The sequence below is a fragment of the Cyprinus carpio genome, chromosome A24, assembly GCF_018340385.1.
Source record: "Cyprinus carpio isolate SPL01 chromosome A24, ASM1834038v1, whole genome shotgun sequence".
In the NCBI taxonomy this organism is placed as follows: Eukaryota; Metazoa; Chordata; class Actinopteri; order Cypriniformes; family Cyprinidae; genus Cyprinus; species Cyprinus carpio.
In genome coordinates, this window is record NC_056595.1 from 9,646,909 (window position 1) to 9,664,560 (window position 17,652).

Sequence of the window (17,652 nt, forward strand, 5' to 3'; positions counted from 1 at the left end):
AGTGTTACCATATAGAGCCCTTTCCAAAGACCAAAGGACTGTTCAGCAACACAAGATGAGAATAGTTAAAACAAAAATCAACAATAACAGAAAAACAATTAAAACCATTTACATCTGCCAAAAAACAACAAATAAAAGCCATAGAAAACAAGTATGTTTTCATGCAAGATTTATAAACATCAGCTGAGGCTACAACGTTTCAATGCCCAATGGTATGGTTTGAGACACACTAGTCATAATATTGTATACTACACCATATAGTATGGATATGAATTCTGTATAGTACGGTTGTGAATTGGGATGCCACTTTTACCCAGTTATCTATTTTTCATCTTTTTCCATGTCTTTCTCTGTAAATCATTTAGAGGGGAAAACGGTCTAAGATTTAGGCTGAGTATGAGTTTATATGGCTTCAGAGTAGTGAGCTACCTTCCCCTACCTCAACACAAAATACACGTGTGACACTGCATTTACACACCACCTGTCAGCACCTTAACATGCACCTATAATACAGTATTTATATGTGCTTTACAGTGCTTATTTCATTATTCCTGACCTCATCTGTAAAGCATACACAGACTTCTTCTGTTGTAGCATGCAAAAACAACATGGTAATGTAATGCTGGAATCTATGAAAAGCAATGGCTCTACTATGAGAGGGAACAATATTTAAAATCTTAATTAAAAGCTTATTTATCAATAATAACACAAACATTTTAGTGATATTCTGTATTGCTGTAGTACAAATATTTCTCATTGTCAATTGCAGCAAGTCAATAAGGTAAAATCCAAGTCTCTAGCTCCCTCTACCAGAGGAACTCATTTAATACAACCTGCCTGGTTCCTATAGCTACAAACTTGTATAACTTGTATAACTTTTCTTTTTACTACAACCAACTGCAAATAGAACAGTATCATTATAAATGTCTACATAAAATGTCAATTTATTGCATCACTGCTAAATAAAAGTATTGATTTAAAAAAAAAAATACAGTAATGTATATAGTGGAAAGTGAAAGTGAAAGTCGTGACATTTGCCAAGTATGGTAACCCATACTCGGAATTGGTGCTCTGCATTTAACCCATCCAAGTGCACACACACAGCAGTGAGAAGTGAACACACCGTGAACACGCCTGGAGCAGTGGGCAGCTATATCCAGCGCCCGGGGAGCAAATAGGGGTTTTGTGCCTTGCTCAAGGGCACTTCAGCCATGGGTATTGAGGGTGGAAGAGAGCACTGTTCATGTGGGTTCATGTGGGTTGGTGTTCATGTGTTTAGACGTCAAGATCAGCGTTCTCTTTGACAAGTGACAAATCTCCAGAGAAAGGCCCCTTAGGCAGGCATGGCCCCAGGGGACCCGGAGAGCATTAAGGTAGAGACAGCTATAAAGAACTACTCTTCACTCAGGAGGGAGTCCAGAGCATTATCACTTCCTGGGTGAAAGAGTGTTGACTGCCTGGACAATTCTAAGAACACACACAGAGAGAGAGAGAGGGAGAGAGAGAATTCATCATTAGAATAGTCTAGTGCCTCAGAACAAAACTTACATATAGTACATGACTGAATAATTGATTAATCATTGATTAATTACGACATGCAATATGTAAAGAGATTGTTGACTCAATTAAAATTTTAATTCTGTCATTTACTCATCCTCATGGCGTCCCAAACCTGAATGGAACACAAAGATAAAGATGAAACACAAAGATATTTTGAAGAATGAAGAAAATGTTTTTGTCCATACAAAATTAACAATATTGGACCCTATTGGATACTTTTGGACTCTATCGACCAAAAAAATAAATAAATAAATGAAATTTTGGGTGAACTATACCTCATTTTGACTGGATGCAAATTAAATCTACCAAGGCGATGTGTTTAATTCTGTGTGCTGAGTGTCAAAACATAAAACTTAATCAAAACTTAACTGCGAAAACAAATTTCATATATGGTCGGTATTGGAAAAAAAATACACATCTAGACACCTAGAAAATGACCCCCACATAATGATGTACACACACGCGTGCACACACACAAATCCTCTATAATTGTCTGTCTAGCTGTTTGGTATCTCTATCCTCAGGTGCATCTTCAGTCCTGCAGTCCCCTGATGGTAACTGGATCGCCCTGCAGAGCTCCCAGCATTCCTGGCCCAGTCTGCTGACCAAGTGCAAGAGTCTTGTTTTCAGCGTGCTGGAGAAAGAATCAGGCGTGGTATCCATGTATGACAAGATGGGCTCTGATTCAGATCCAGAGGATCAGGGGGGCTGCCCTGTTACAGTTTTGCAGACGCCTCTCCGATGAAACGTATTATGCTGACTCCCAACACAAACCTGAATGGATATACACTCAACACCCACCCATTACATCACCCTCCTCAGGTCAGTACACCAACACTGAGACTCCTACCTCAGACTCTGAGACATCTCCTGCCCTGTCCACTCAAACCTGCAGACCAGCCCACGGTATGCCGCAGAAGAGGTCATCTGATTCACACCTGTATCCTCCATACAGACATCCTGTAAAAATTGCTGCTTCGCTTCTACTGAGGCCAGAGGCACTGGATGTAAACTTTAACCCCCGTCTTGAAGGGGACAGTAGTGATGGGGAGGAGCGGAACAAGCAGGTCAAAAGATCACGGAGGCGGAGAAAGAGCAAATGCAAGACATCAGAGCACAGCTGAGCACATTTTGCACTGTACAGCTCTGCCACAGCGGTGAGAAAAATAATAGCCTGCTGGTTGATCAAAAAAATCATACTGAGATTACTTTGGCACATATATAACATTTGTGATTTGGACTATATTATGATAAAGATTTGACATGTCATTTTGTTGCTGCTCGCATATCAAGCACACAAATAAAAATAAACCTATGCTGATTTTTCAGATAGGTGTGCAAAAAATAACTAGCAATGAATATCTTAATGAGGAGACTTTTTAACCAGACCTATGTGATTATTAAAGTAATTAATTATTAATTAAATGTGATTATTAAAGTATTTAATTATTATTATTACTATAAATATATAGAAATATTTTTTCTGCCCCAATTTCTTTAGCATCATGTGTTTTTAAGGCATCACAGTTAAATTCTTGAGCTTTCCATTTAGTGGAAACTTTTAATAGACTTATCCTCATCTGGAGAAATACTGTCATCACCTCATGAGTTCATAAAAATTGTAATTATTGGCAAGATTGTTTTTGTTTGTTTGTTTGTTTGTTTGTTTTGGGGGGTTTTCTTGCTATAAACGTACATTTCTATACAATTAATACATTGAATTCCATTTATTTCTTTAAAAACAACACAAATGCTGCTTGCGTAATATATTGACTTAAAGATGAATGTATGTTACTCATCATTTGTCAATATTTAAGATACTAAATAGAAAATGACCATTTTGGCAAGAGGAAGCAATGGAAGTTATAAAATCATTGAAAACAAAAAGGAAGAAAACTTGTTTAGAATTCTTGCTTTTGAGTTTGAATATGGTTTATATTTGACTCCAGTAGGTGGCAGTGCAGGACAGAGTTGTGCTTTTATTGGCATAAATAGTGTGGAAAAATGTTAACTCCTTTATCTCAGTCATGAAGTGTTTATTTTATATTCTTATTTTTTCTCCTTCATAATATGTCTCTCTCTGCTCATCTCAACTGTCCCTCTCTTTAACACATCTCAGGAGAACAGTGCCGTCCTCCTCAGCACCATGATGATGCGCCGGCAACAGAGCCAGGAGAACCCAGTCCCTCTGAATTACCAGGCTCCAGACACTGTGGCCCCTCCTGATCTTTTGGCCTCTGACGCCATGACACCTAAACCTGACTATCAGAACACAGTGGCTCACAACTCCGGCGCCACTAGCCCACCAATGCTGAGCCAACTGGGGGCCAGCAAACCAGAGTTCAACATTCAAGGCCCTTTGCTTAGGGGCTCCTCTGTTAATGAAACCCTGGAACAGGAACTGAGATCCAAACTCTGTGAGCTGGTTGGCCAAGTCAGCGAGATGGATGTGATGTCATCTGATTTTGAGACAATCAGGGAAATGGGCAACAACCAAGAGGACCAAGTAAAGGACAAAGAGCATGAGAAAATGAGACTGAAGGAGAGGCATGAGAGCAAACGAGACAAGAGGGAAGGAAAGAGGAAGAAAACTGGGAATCAGTGTGAAAGACAAACAGTTAGAGAAATGGAAACAAGTGATACAGTAAGACAGATAAATATAGCGAGAGAAATTAAGAGAGATAGGGAGAGAGAAAGAAACTGAAAGACAAGTAGAGAGAGAGCGAGAGAGAGAGACAGAGAGCTGGAGAAACAAATCGAGAGGGACAGAGAACAACAATGAAAGCTCAAGATGCAGGTTGAGAGGAAACAGGAAAGACAGAGAGAAATGGAGAAACAGCTGAAACAAGAGCAAGAAAGACGATCAGAGATTGAGCACGAGATAGAAAAGAAGAGGAAAAGCATATGCATGGAAAAAGAGAAATTAGAACCTATAGTGTGTACGAAATCCAAAGAGGAAGAGGAACAAGAATCCTTAGGTAGACTAATGGAGCAAAATAACAGTTTGAAGGAAGACTATGATGAAACAGAAAAGTCCAATGAGGAAAAGCTGAAGAGAATATCACCACAAAGAAGTCCATCAGAAACAGGGTCAGAAAAACAAGAACAACTTGAGAAAAAGATAACAAGGTCTTCAATCACATCTCCAGACAGTGCCTCTAGTGAACTGTCTAACCAAACTCTGAAACAGTTATTCAACTAAAGCTGTAAACATATTGACAGTTTAAACAACTTAATTCTTTTCAGACTGTTGCTGCGCCGTGACCGTAGTTAACCTGAATAAGAAAACTTACTGTAGAAGAAGACAGCTTATAGTGTCTCTTGCAGCTAAAGTAAGAAGGTCGGTCATGGAACACATTTTGGATGCTACAATGTGTAATATTAATATTATTTATTTATTTTTTTGCATAAGGTATGTTTCAACCCTAAAAGGTCATAGTGCATTGCAAGATGGTCATTAAATGTTTGATATAGTTGAAGGAAATATCCACAGACATAAATACATAGATGCCTCATTGGCCACTTTGTCCCATTGCTGTGATGCTTCAACTCGTCCGACATAATGGACCAGGCAAGACTGCTCTATAATCAAATTAAAAAAACGGGAGCTGGAATTGTTTTTTTTTTTTTCTTCTTCTTCTTCTGGATAACGTGCAATTACATTAACATTTCTTAACCGATTTCATTGGTTTATTATCTACATAGAGTACAAAAAAGTTCTGTCTCCAGTTATTTAGAATCTCGATAGTTAGGCATGGAAAATTATTCTTTGTCACTTCACAAGCATAGATTTGGCTTATTTTTCTTGTTAAAATTGTGACCACATCAGTAATGTAATATTATGTACTGTACATAAATTGTGCAGTGCATTTTTTTTAATTGTGGAAATGACTAATGTTAATAATTGACCATCATTGAAAAAAATAACAAAAAAAGTTTTTAGCATCCATTATATCTATCTGTATCAGTATCTGTATCTGGAATCTCAAAAAATCTGTCTGTAGCTGTGTCCCAATTCAAAGGCTGTATCCTTCAAAGGCTGTTTTCAGCTGCAATCCAAAGGATTCTTCAAATGTGGCCTTGAAATGCATCCTTCGTTTCCTAGGTCATGAAGCTTACAACTGGTGGATCATTCATAGCCCAGACTAAGACTTATTGCACACAGGTGACAATAGGATTTTTGTGATAGAAAATGCCAGATAAGTAGGGCTGTGAATCTTTGGATAGACAGTGATTTGATTCAATTCACGATTCATAGGTTTTCGTTTTAAATCAAGAACGATTTTTGAAAATTTAGAACGATTTTATTCACAATTAAATTTGATTAGATTCGATAACAATTCGATTCTGCATTCTTTAAGTGCATTCACAGAATTATGTAAATGCTTCCCCTAAATTCTTTAAATGATTAGTCAGGGGGCAAATTACACAGCAGCCTGTATGGTTAGAGAACCATAGGTTGGAAAAAGAAAAAAAAACACTTTTGTCCATTGTTAGATGCTAGTTTAATGATGCTATGGAATGACATGGCATATGTAAACAATTATGTAAGCCAAGATTAAAAAAAGAGCTTTAAAAATATTATGTATAGGATAACATTTTGTCACACCAGGGGCATAGCCATAATTTCAGAAGTGACAGAAATGTCAAATACAATAATTTTATACATGTATTATCATAATTATTATTATTATTATTATTATTATTATTATTATTATTATTATTATTATTATTATTATTTTACAAGGAATTCTTTTCTTATCTATTATTTTGAATTTGCTATAAAAAATCAAATACACTGCTGGTCAATAATCAAACATTTGTAATATTTATTTATTTTTTTCTAATGACAATTTTATGATTGTTTTATATACTACAAACAATTATTTAAATTTTCTGCACAGAATAAGGTAGAAAATAAACTTTATAGTTTCTGTACTGTAATAAATGATATGTCAATTAGCACTGCATCACTCATAAATTTTATTTATTTATTGTGTTTTTTTTTCTTAACGTTTCATCAGTTCATTCTGCTTTTTATTCAGCTTAGCTGCACGTCTATGAGGAGCAGCACTGAGCATACCGATGACATCAAAGTACCGTGAGAGTGATTCAAAAGCACAAGAAGCCGTCTACTCTCTAGAGCTCTAACGGTACTTTGTCATACAACAATTGGTCTGCGCAGCACAATCAAATCCAAAACCTGGATATTTTAGGCAATATAGAAATCCTGGCCACGACGTGTCCTGGGCAAATTGCACGTTTGATCAGCCTATTAGGCAGTGTTCTAGGTTATTACATGCAGAGTTTTTAGGTCCTATAATTAAAGCACCTCATGCTGGCAGAGAATGCATTTGCATTTTCAATAAGTCAATCTGATTTACGCAGCAAACATATTTTGCATGTTATCAAAAATAATCTAATCTAGAGGGACTATTTAGCTGTTGTTAGTGATTCTATTTGGAAGTCTACCGGAAGTCAAGTTAGGGCCACAAAAGCGCGCATGCGCAGTAACATTTATGTTGTTGCCGTTGAAACCATCTATAGTTATCTTTATGGTTATCGTTCTTGGTGTGAATGGTCCTTTAAGGATGCAGACTCTGAATTGGAACACAGCTTGCTTCCGGAAATGGGCAAATCGATTAAAGGGATAGAAAATAAGTTATGACACAAAAAAACCACATTAAAAACAACAATACTACCTCCCTCATAGTTTTCATTTAACAGATAAACCTTTTGTAACAATTTTATTATTATTATTATTATAATTAATAACTTTTAAAATATATTTTAATTAAAACAAAAAAAATAAAATAATGTTTTCCTTTTATTAATCATTTAGTTTTAAATAATCAACTGATAAATAAAATGAAAACATGTATTTTTTTATTTTCCAGAAGAAATATGTTTAAAGATGTCAGAAATATCATCCACACCCTCAGATATGAGGATTTTATACCTGATTAGAGAACATGGAAGTTGAAAATATTCAGTGCTGAATTGCTATTAAAATAATAATAATAATAATAAATTTATTAATTTAAAAAAACTTTTACTATAAATGCAAATAACATCGTACAAGGTTTAAAACATCTAAACAGACATATCAAATAGTAGATCATGTATATGATTCAGTAGCCCATTTTAGTTGATATCTCTTGGCATGACACTTGAACTAAGGCACTACAGCAATTTGTCATGCCACGTTAAAGAGCATCATAACCACATCTATTTATTTTTTTATTTAATGATAAAATTTACAGATTTCAGTATAAATAGTAATAAATAAAATTAAAACAGTAAATAAAATGTATGATTGTAAAAGTATGGTATATAAGGTAAAAGTTCACCTTCTGTCCTACCCCATTTATGTTTTGTTTTTTACAAAATATACTACTTTTGTCATTTATTTTCCCATTAAATGTGTTCCTCCTCCATCAATGTTCAGTAAAAAGATACTTATGTATTTTACCAAGTGTATGGTTTCATTCAAAAAAATAGTATTGCCATTTAATGCAATCAATGTATCGTGGTACAGGCACAGTATATTTAAAATAGCATATAGGCAGTTCACTGTGGTTTGGAATAGAGTCCTAGTTCACTCTCTGATGTGAATGTCAAGTGTTATTATGCACCCAATTTACCTTTATCGAGTTTAAATAATAAACTGCACACTGTTGATAAGCTGAGACTTAATGTGATTACAAAAGTAGGATGAGTTTGTGGATCAATCTCCTTTGTTGATCCTCCTGTCAACCAATCTCAGCCCTACACCTAAAACTAGAGGATAGTGATTGGTTGAATGTGGTTCCAGAAATATTAAAGGATGTTGATGTCCTACTTGTGTAAATTATGTGGTGCCTTATAAGAGACTGAGGTCCGTTAGAAGATGCCTGCTTGTCTAGATCCTTAATTCCGGCACTCTATCAAACCCTTAAACTTGCATTTATGTTACTGATCAAACTCCCCACATAGCAAATGTTTTCTGGCCCAGATCCAGGCCACGCAATCACTTTTCCCTCGGCCCAAGTGCCGCAAAGAATGACGGCCCTGAAGTGGCCCAGAGCAAGGGCCACACATGGGCCATAACCGGCTCGAATCTCAGCCAGTTAATCACCCTTAACTGCCCCTGAACTGGGCCAAAACAGGTTTTATTATTGGTACCAATTCTCAGCCTTAAGTAAACCAGAATCCCCAAATCTGAGCCTTATATAGCTCAATACAGAATCTTAATATTTCATATTATTACATTGTGTATTACTATAATTGCCATTATTCATTTTGTGACATGCTTTGGTAATGTACACCCCTGACAGCAAGCAGTGTCGGCCCAGATCTGCTATATCAGACATTAAACTGAATAGAAAATCAGACTTAAAACCCCAAAATCATGTAACTGTGCCCCAGACAGCAAGAAATCCATGCGGGCCAGATGTGGGCCGGATCAAACTTCTTGCTGTCTGGGATATATATATATATATATAAAACAAATCAACCAACAAAAAGTGAGTGTATATATATAAAACAAATCAACCACAAAAAGTCTGTATAAATAGTAGTACCGTTAAAATGTAACAGATAGACACATGTAACGTACCGTTAATTTAAATCATAAGAATTTATTGCAGATGTGTCAAAGAGCAGAACCATAGTAGTCCAAATGACGATGCATTGCAGTTGCAGTCCTCTCTGACAGAATATAATAGTTTAGTGCGAGGAGCAGGGCATAAATTGTTAAACGCTGAAAATACTATCCCGATCCACTCCATCAAGCATTTCTTATTCAAAACACGCATCACTGGAAACACGGCATGTCGGAATATGACGAAACCAGCGAGAGCCAATGAGCGTTTGATATCGCAGATGAATGGTTTCAATTTGGATCTGTTCCTCATACCAAGCATCACATGGATACAGAGGATTTAAATAAAAATAAAATACTTTCATGATCATTTTATTTAATGCTTGTGCATGACATCATAAACCAAATAAATATTACATGATAATGGTTAAATGATCTCTCTCTCTCTCTCGTTTCATGTAAGGATTCTCAGATTATTTGTACCAAGAATAATAATATAACATTTAATAAAATTATAATTAACTGCAGTTTAATGCAGTTGACTGATTTACTGATTTGCTTAATTTTGAAATTATAATGTTTCATTCTGTTTTGACTTGCCATTTCAAATACTATATTTAAACAATACTACACTTAATTAAAAATTAATGTGATCATTTAACCATTATCATGCAATATTTATCTTGTTTATCATGGGTCACATAATGCTGCCAGATCATAGCCTGATTTGGGCCACATATCACTGGACTACACTCCTCCCACCAACAATCGGCCCTCATATTGTTTGCCTGATCCAGGCCGTGCCATCACTGCCACACATGACCCAGCTCTGGCTGAAAGGGTACATGCCATTGCCGACAGGAGGCCAGCAGTGCCAACTTGAGGCCACATTTGGGCCAAGTCCGTTTGCTATGTGGGTCAGAATGAAGATCTTCGCTCTCAATGGTGATGAGAAGTCATGATCAAGCTCACACAGAAAAGCATGTCTGATGAAAGCTCAATTCTGTGTAGTCACTTCAGACTTGTATCGTGCATGAGGCAATGTGTGATGAATGAACCAGCCTGCAGAAATGAATAAAGAACCTCTCTAGATGTTGTGAGAACATCTGATGCTGACGAGGGAATGCACACAATAAGAACAGCACTGTCCTCCTCTATGGATCCTCTTCACCTGGCATCTGGTCTAGTCCTTTCCTTTCAAACTAGCATCTTGTCCATTATATTAAAGGAATAGTTAAACCAAAATTAACAACTATTTCTTCATATTTCTCCAAACCAGTATGATTTTACATTAAGAAAAAAAGAAAATCCAAATTGGTTCTTTGCAAAATGGAGATTGCTTTCAAGCTTCAAAAAAGGAAACTAAAGCACTATAGATACACAGAAAATCTTGAAATCTGCTCATCCTCTCCTTGGCAAGTTCATGAGAGATGCAGCAATGTCTAATTTTAGAGTAAATCATTCTTTTGGATCAGATCTTTTCAGTTAATTGGTCTGGTTGACAAAACTAATCTGAATGATTAGTTCACATATCTGACATCTTTCCAAAGGTAAAGATTATCAGTAAATAATAACAATTTTAATTAACATATTGCTTTGAATATAGTGCATACTGTAAGTTGCACTGACAAATTTCTTGACACAGATGTGATGCATTTGCGTTCTTTTGGAAGTGCAGAACAGAAACCAGTACAATCATCAGGACTTCTAATGTGTTCAATAAAAAATTACAGAAAGTCATACTGGTTTGGAATGGCATGAGGGTGAGTAAATGATGACAGAATTTTAATTTTGATGTGAACTATCCCTTTAATTGTTTGTCTTGTGTCTTTCATCTATTTTATCTTTCTTTCTACTTCATTTTCTGTGGTTCTGTCTTTTCTCTTTCAATTGTCTTTCTGTCCGATCTCTCTCTTTGTGTCTGTGTGTTTCTCTCTTTCTTTCAACCCCCTCCTCTTGGTTCAGGAGAGTCTGAATAATAATGCCCTGCAGCAGAATCTTCAGTTACTCTCTTCTCTCTTACAGCAGGTGAGATACATCATGATGAGAAGACACAGTAGAGCTGGAGAGATGCCTCCTGAATCAAACGTAGTCCATTCATACTCCTGCCTTAGAACCTGCTCATCACATTAGAGTCAGATAAAAAATCTTCCTTTAGCTTTCTCTTACATCTACAGTACTGGTGGTGATATTGATAGCAGATCATGATGTTGTTTAACAAAAGCCTGTTACTCTGGTTCTGAGCTGCTCGGTTTTCTTCATTATGTTGAAAATGTTTACTGCCACTATCCATGGGTCAAAACAAGCCTTTATTAAGCAAAAATAAATGAATAAATAAATAACTGAACAGGAATATATATATATATATATATATATATATATATATATATATATATATATATATATATATATATATATATATATATATCTTTGGCTTACCTAGGATGCTTTTTTTTGTTAAATGTTATCACAATTTAAAATAACTTTTCTATTTTAATATATTTTAAAATGTAATGAATTTGTGTGATTTTCAGCAGCCTTCAGTCTTCAGTGTCAAATGATTCTTCAAAAATCATGCTGATTAGTTCAAGAAATATTTCTTATTTTTATCCATGTTAAAATCAGTTATGCTGCTTAATATTTTTTTGTGGAAGCCATAAAACTTTTTCAGAATTCTTTGATGAATAGAAAGTTCAAAAGAACATTTATTTTAATTGGCACTTTATTGTCACTTTTGATTATGCCTTAATTCAGGGGGCACCAAACTCAGTCCTGGAGGGCCAGTGTCTGCAGAGTTTAGCTCCAACTTGCCTCAACACACCTGCCTGGAAGTTTCAAGTATACTTATTAAGACATTGATTAGCTAGTTCAGGTGTGTTTAATTAGGGTTTGAAGCTAAACTCTGCAGAACACTCCAGGACCGAGTTTGGTGACCCCTGCTTTAATGTATCCTTTCTGAATAAAAATATTAATTTCTTAAAAAAACAAACAAACAAAAAACAAAAACAAAAAAAACTGTTACTTAAATATTATGTAGAACCATGATTCATGTATTTGTCTAACAATATAAATTTAGCATCAAAGTTTCAGTAAACATATTCATGAATTTATAGGTAAATTTTCTAATAACAAACCATGGCAGAATATGCAACAGGAATGCTGATTTAATTCAAATTAAGATTTCACTCAGTGGGATGACATGTTTGCTTGTAGTTTGTAAATGTATGTAATCTGTTTTATTTTGGTTATTGTTTTACATTAACTTCGGCAACTAGATTGAATTATTATTAATGTAGTTTATATAATCATTTAGGCAAAATCTTATTTTCTAAAAGTCCAAATTATGCCATTTCAGTGGTGTCTGTCACGTGTAGGTTCCTGTTTATTTCCTGTTTTTATTTGGTCCTTCTTGTTTCTGTCCCCATTTAGTTCTATTAGTTCCACGTGTTTCTCATTATTAGTTATCCTCCTCACCTGTCTGCCCCTCCTTATCTGCCCTATTTGTGTTCTAGCCCGTTCTGTTCTCCCTTGTATGGAATTGTTGATGTTAACCCTTGCTACGTGTGGTTTCCCGGATGTTATTTAAGACTGTATGTTTGATTTGTACTCTGCATCTCCTTGCTCCATGCTCCTCACAGTAGCAGACCCTGACAGAATTCCAGACCAACAAAAAATGAGTGGCGTCTCTCCTCCTGTGGTTTTTTTTTTTATTTATTTTTGTTGTTGTTTTTTTTTTTTTTTTTCTTTGTTTTTGAAAGTTTCGTTTTTCCTATGTATTTCTCTCCACGGCCATGGAAATAGCCACTCGGTTCTCCGCTCTAGCCCAAAGGGATCTTCCATTCATAGAGTTCGCCTGGGAATTCAGCAGTCTCGCTGCTACTATGGCGTTGGTCGAAGCCATTATTAGCTCTCCATTCTGGATCAGGACCAACTGTCATCGCCCAGTGGACCTCCCTGACACCACTGGACTGAGCTGGAGGGAAGGGTTCCTCCGGTGTCTGGAGAGTGTCCATCCCCTATCCAGAATTGGCTCACCGTCAGGCCCGCCTGCCGCCGCTGACTCCGCGCTCTTGTAAATGGTGCTACCTCCAGAGTTCTCGGCTCCTATCCTCACCCCAGAATCCGCTCCAGATAGTTCTCCTTTGTCTCCGCTGGTCCTGTCAAGCTCTCCATCATCCCCTAAGTCTCCATCTCCGCTGGTCCCATCCAAAAAAACAGTGCATCAGTGCAGCACGCTGACACCGAGTGTACGCTGCTTGCATCCAGCGGATATTCTCCAAAAAGGCGCTACGGTGATGCAGAGCGACACAGAGGAGACGAATTGTTGAATAAAATCTTTATTTTTGTTTTCTGTGTACAAAAAGGATTCTTGTTGCTTCATAATGTTACGATTGTTCCACTGATGGCAGATGGACTATTCTGATGATGTCTTTCATACTTTTCTGGACCTTGACAATTTACTTGACAGTCAATGGGACAGTCACAAGCCTCCCGGTTTTCATTCAAAATATCTTTAATTGTGTTCTGAAGATGAACAAATAAAAACAACATTGGGGTAAGTGATTAATGACAACATTTTCATTTTGGGGTGGAGTAACCCTTTAATTTTGTGTTAAATTGTCTATCCAAAATATTCTAACATGTCTAAAGAACATGAGATTTGTTTCTTTATTGCTATATCATTTAACCTAATAAGGGAGCAGTTTTCCCTACCAATTTCCCCTTTCGGGCAAGCATCAATACATTATAAATGTGCTCTACTTTTTTTTTTTTTTTTTTGTAGATAATGTGAATGTGGTCTTAACTTTCATTGGGTGTTAGATTTATTCAGCTCTTCACGTCTGTTTTCTACATGTTCCTTCACTATGCAAGTCCATTTTTACGTGCACACCGACCCTTTAAGAGCTCGAGGCACTCATGCTTTTAGGACTGAGTTTGGATCAATTATTTCTGTGATCAAAGCACAAACCAACCCAACCATTACTTGATTCGTGAAGTATTCATTACTGAATCACACTGCTCCACTCTTTCTTCCTGTCTCTTTCATTCTCACTTTCTCATCTTGAAAAGTAATTTTATGTCATCATTTGTGCTTACTGTCTTGCTTTCAAACACAAGCACGCACATCAACATGTACATCTCATACTGATGGCTTAGTTCTCTTAATGAACTCTGATGCCTACTACACTTTGAAAAGTGTATTGACAAGAACAAATGTACTTCTCGTCCATGTCCTTTCACAATCTTACAATGGCGTGTGCTCTGCTGTAGTTACAGAGTTTTTGGAATAGTGTGATTTGAACTATTATCTCTTATAGAAATACAGTAGTTCACTCAAAAATAAATATTCAGTCTTTTTTTTTTTCTCACCCTCATGTCCATACAAACCTGAATGCTGTTATTTCTATGTGCCACAGAAAAAATATTTTGTACCAAATATGGGTTTTAAACAACACGAGGGTGTTAATAATGACTGATTATTAATTTTCAAGTAAATTATTTCTGTAACATTTAAATGTGTATGTTGATGGATGTGTGTTATGCACTTTAAGACTCCCTCGATCACCTTTCACGTCTGAGATGTTCAAGCATCTCTCATCCACGTATGTTCACATCACACTCTTCTCTCGTAATCCTTTCATCCTGTTCATTGATCCAACAGGCTGAGCATGCGAGCAGTAAATCCCAGCTAATTAAGCTGAGAGTGAGATCTTAGGTAGCTATGTGAAAGTTGTGATCCTCTCATTTTCTTTTTTTAAAATGTATTTATTTATTATTAATTAGTTTCAAGATCACCTGATATGCGTTTGAATTCCATCAGTTTTGCATATCTATTTGTCAGTGGTTTTCTCATCTGTTTTATGTGTTCTTTCATGTATATGGAGCAGAAGTACTCCGCTGTGTCTTTATGCAGCGTCACCACAGAGGTTCTGAAGGTCATGAATGCCACAGAAGAATTACTTGGAGAGGCAGAAGGCAAAGGTTATGACCCTTCTCTGGCTAGCACACCCATGTCCTCAGGCCCAGGCAACAGGAAGGTGGACCAACACCTCACTTAGATGGAGGAAAATGTAAGATTCACTACTGAAAAATGTTCTAGTGCTGTTTTTGATACTTTTTAATGAGGATGGGAAATCCAGGATCAGTGTTTTTAAGACAAACCACAATTATGACCATTGAAACATACTCTACAGAAATATTCTACTAAAGCCAAAGCAAATTATTAAAATATAACCTAGACAATACTTTTTGTATTTACTTTCACTGTTTTTCTACCTCTGGGAATACAGGTAAACCTGAAGAGAAAGATTTCCAATTAAATTCACAATAATGGTATATTTCTATTTAATATTTAAGTTCTAAATATTGTTAGAAGGTCAGGTGGCCACTGCGGCCGCCCAGGTGCAGCAGTCTGAGCTCCAGGTGTGTGCTTGCATGTGACATAATGCAGTATCAAACACTTCAAGTGTAAATTTAGAAATGTATCTGTTCTTTGCAGATATCAGAAATTGAGGCAAGAATATCAGCCCTCAAAACAGCAGGTCTAAATGTATCTGCGTGCACAAGGTTTTCCAAGTACAAATCTAAACCTATGGTGAGTTCCATCATTTTACACTTTTTGAACTTAAAAGACAAACAGGATACATTTGAACTCATAAGTGTAATGGATTTAGGTAATGATTTTAGAATTGGTGGTTTAATGTTTTTCCTGCCAGCCCCAGACACTGGACTCATCGGGTATGAACATGCATACAAACATTTAGTACTAAGGGATCTCACCCTTATGTTTCATTTAATTATAAACCTGTAAGATTTACTATTTTCCATGGAGCACAACTAATAACAGTGCATAATCTCAAGAGGGCTTCTTTTTAATAATAGAGACTCCAAAGGAGACAAAAACAGTCTAAGTTGTCCATAGTACTTGTGCATTAATCCAGATCTTTCAAAGTTATATAATGGCTGTGTGGGGAACAGACTGCTAAAAACTTCCCCTGGCCTTCTGTATTCAGTTTGAATATAATGCGTCAAAATATGTTGTGCCAAGTTTTTTTTGTTCTGTGGTTTTCATATTTCGCCATTGATGTGAAATCAGACTCAACACATCATGACTTGCCTTGTTTCAACTCACTAATATTTCAGAGTGAATGGCAGAAGGGACAAATTTCTTTAACCTTCACTGTAAAAACTGTTACTTAAATTCAACTCAAAAAAATTAAGGCAACATTTTCCAACTACTTTTTGTAAGTTTAGTGAACTTCTTGGTATTTTGAGTTGGTAAAAATCAGTATTATGTATTTTACGGTATGCTAAAAAATCAAGTAGAGTCTACAAGATTAAGCAAAACATTTGAGTTTAACCATTGTGACAAAGAGCAGCATATTAACCAAATCATACTTAGTTAAAATAAGTAACATTTAAAATAAAAAAATTAAACTTTTTGATTTTAATTAATTCATTTACTCTCATTAATTTATAAAAATTATTTCTTCAATCCACTTGAAATAATTAGTTAGCATTGCCATAACTTTAAATAAGGAAAGAGAGGTATTCGTTTCCAATTCCAATGTTTATTACAAACAATTGGGTGAACTAATTTTCTGTAATCAATTTTAATGTTAATGTAACACAATAATGGTAATGTAAACATTTTAACATTAAAAAGTACAGAAACTTCTGACCTCATCTTTAAGTGCAGCATGGAACACCTTCAAAGTGCAATCTGTGTACTCTTAACACTGACATTAAAATACAGTGACTCTTGACCTGAGCGATTTACATAAAAGGACTGACTTTAGTGCACACTTAAGTTCATATGTATTAAAACATAAACTAATACAAGAACACGTTTTAAGTACAATCTGTGCCATATTCTACTAAAACATTTGACAATGAAATAAAATAAAGGGCCTCTGACCTCAGCATTTGACATAACAGAACTGAGTCAAGGCCCAAGTGCCCAGCAGCCGGGGCTTTATCCAGGAACTGAAAAAGTCTGTGCTTGACTACCACATTTTTCTCAGTTAAACTGCCCACCGAGCAAGAGTGGTGAAGCAAAGAAAACATAAAAAAAAAAAATCTTACACATATCCTTACAAGGACATTAAAATAAAACACAGGGAGGCCGGATCACGGCATCTGACACGAAATAACTGACTTCAGCTTCAATCCGTAAGTGCACAGTACATCTTAGTATGTATTAAAACATTTTACCATAAAATGGTTTATATAACAGAACTTCTGAACTGCAGCCAATTAACAAATAAACATTCAGAATAATCTTCTGAAAAACTCTGAAAAACACAATGAGATTGCCATTTATGAGTGCGAGGCTGGCATTTGACCAACTAACTCAGAAGTTTGTTTTTTAGTGTCATGAATCGGGAGGAAGGTTTTTGGGCGCAGTGTGTCAAGTCCCACAAAAAGTCTTTGGAACACCTCAAATGTTTTGCAGAGTTTGTGGTGGTTACTGGGTTCAGAGCAAGCAGGCAAACATGCCCCCTGGCAAG

General features: G+C 36.0%; 1 long non-coding RNA gene and 1 pseudogene across 1 annotated transcript in view; both read left to right on the forward strand.

The window, feature by feature from the left end:
- The first annotated feature begins 202 nt into the window (after positions 1-202).
- Positions 203-15,462, forward strand: LOC122135453 (annotated as a pseudogene).
- Positions 15,463-15,641: 179 nt separating this feature from the next.
- Positions 15,642-17,652, forward strand: part of LOC122135330 — a 10,980-nt gene continuing 8,969 nt past the window's right edge. Inside the window, exon 1 of the long non-coding RNA XR_006153446.1 lies at positions 15,642-15,737. This is a non-coding gene — a long non-coding RNA (uncharacterized LOC122135330). The remainder of the gene's footprint in view (positions 15,738-17,652) is intronic.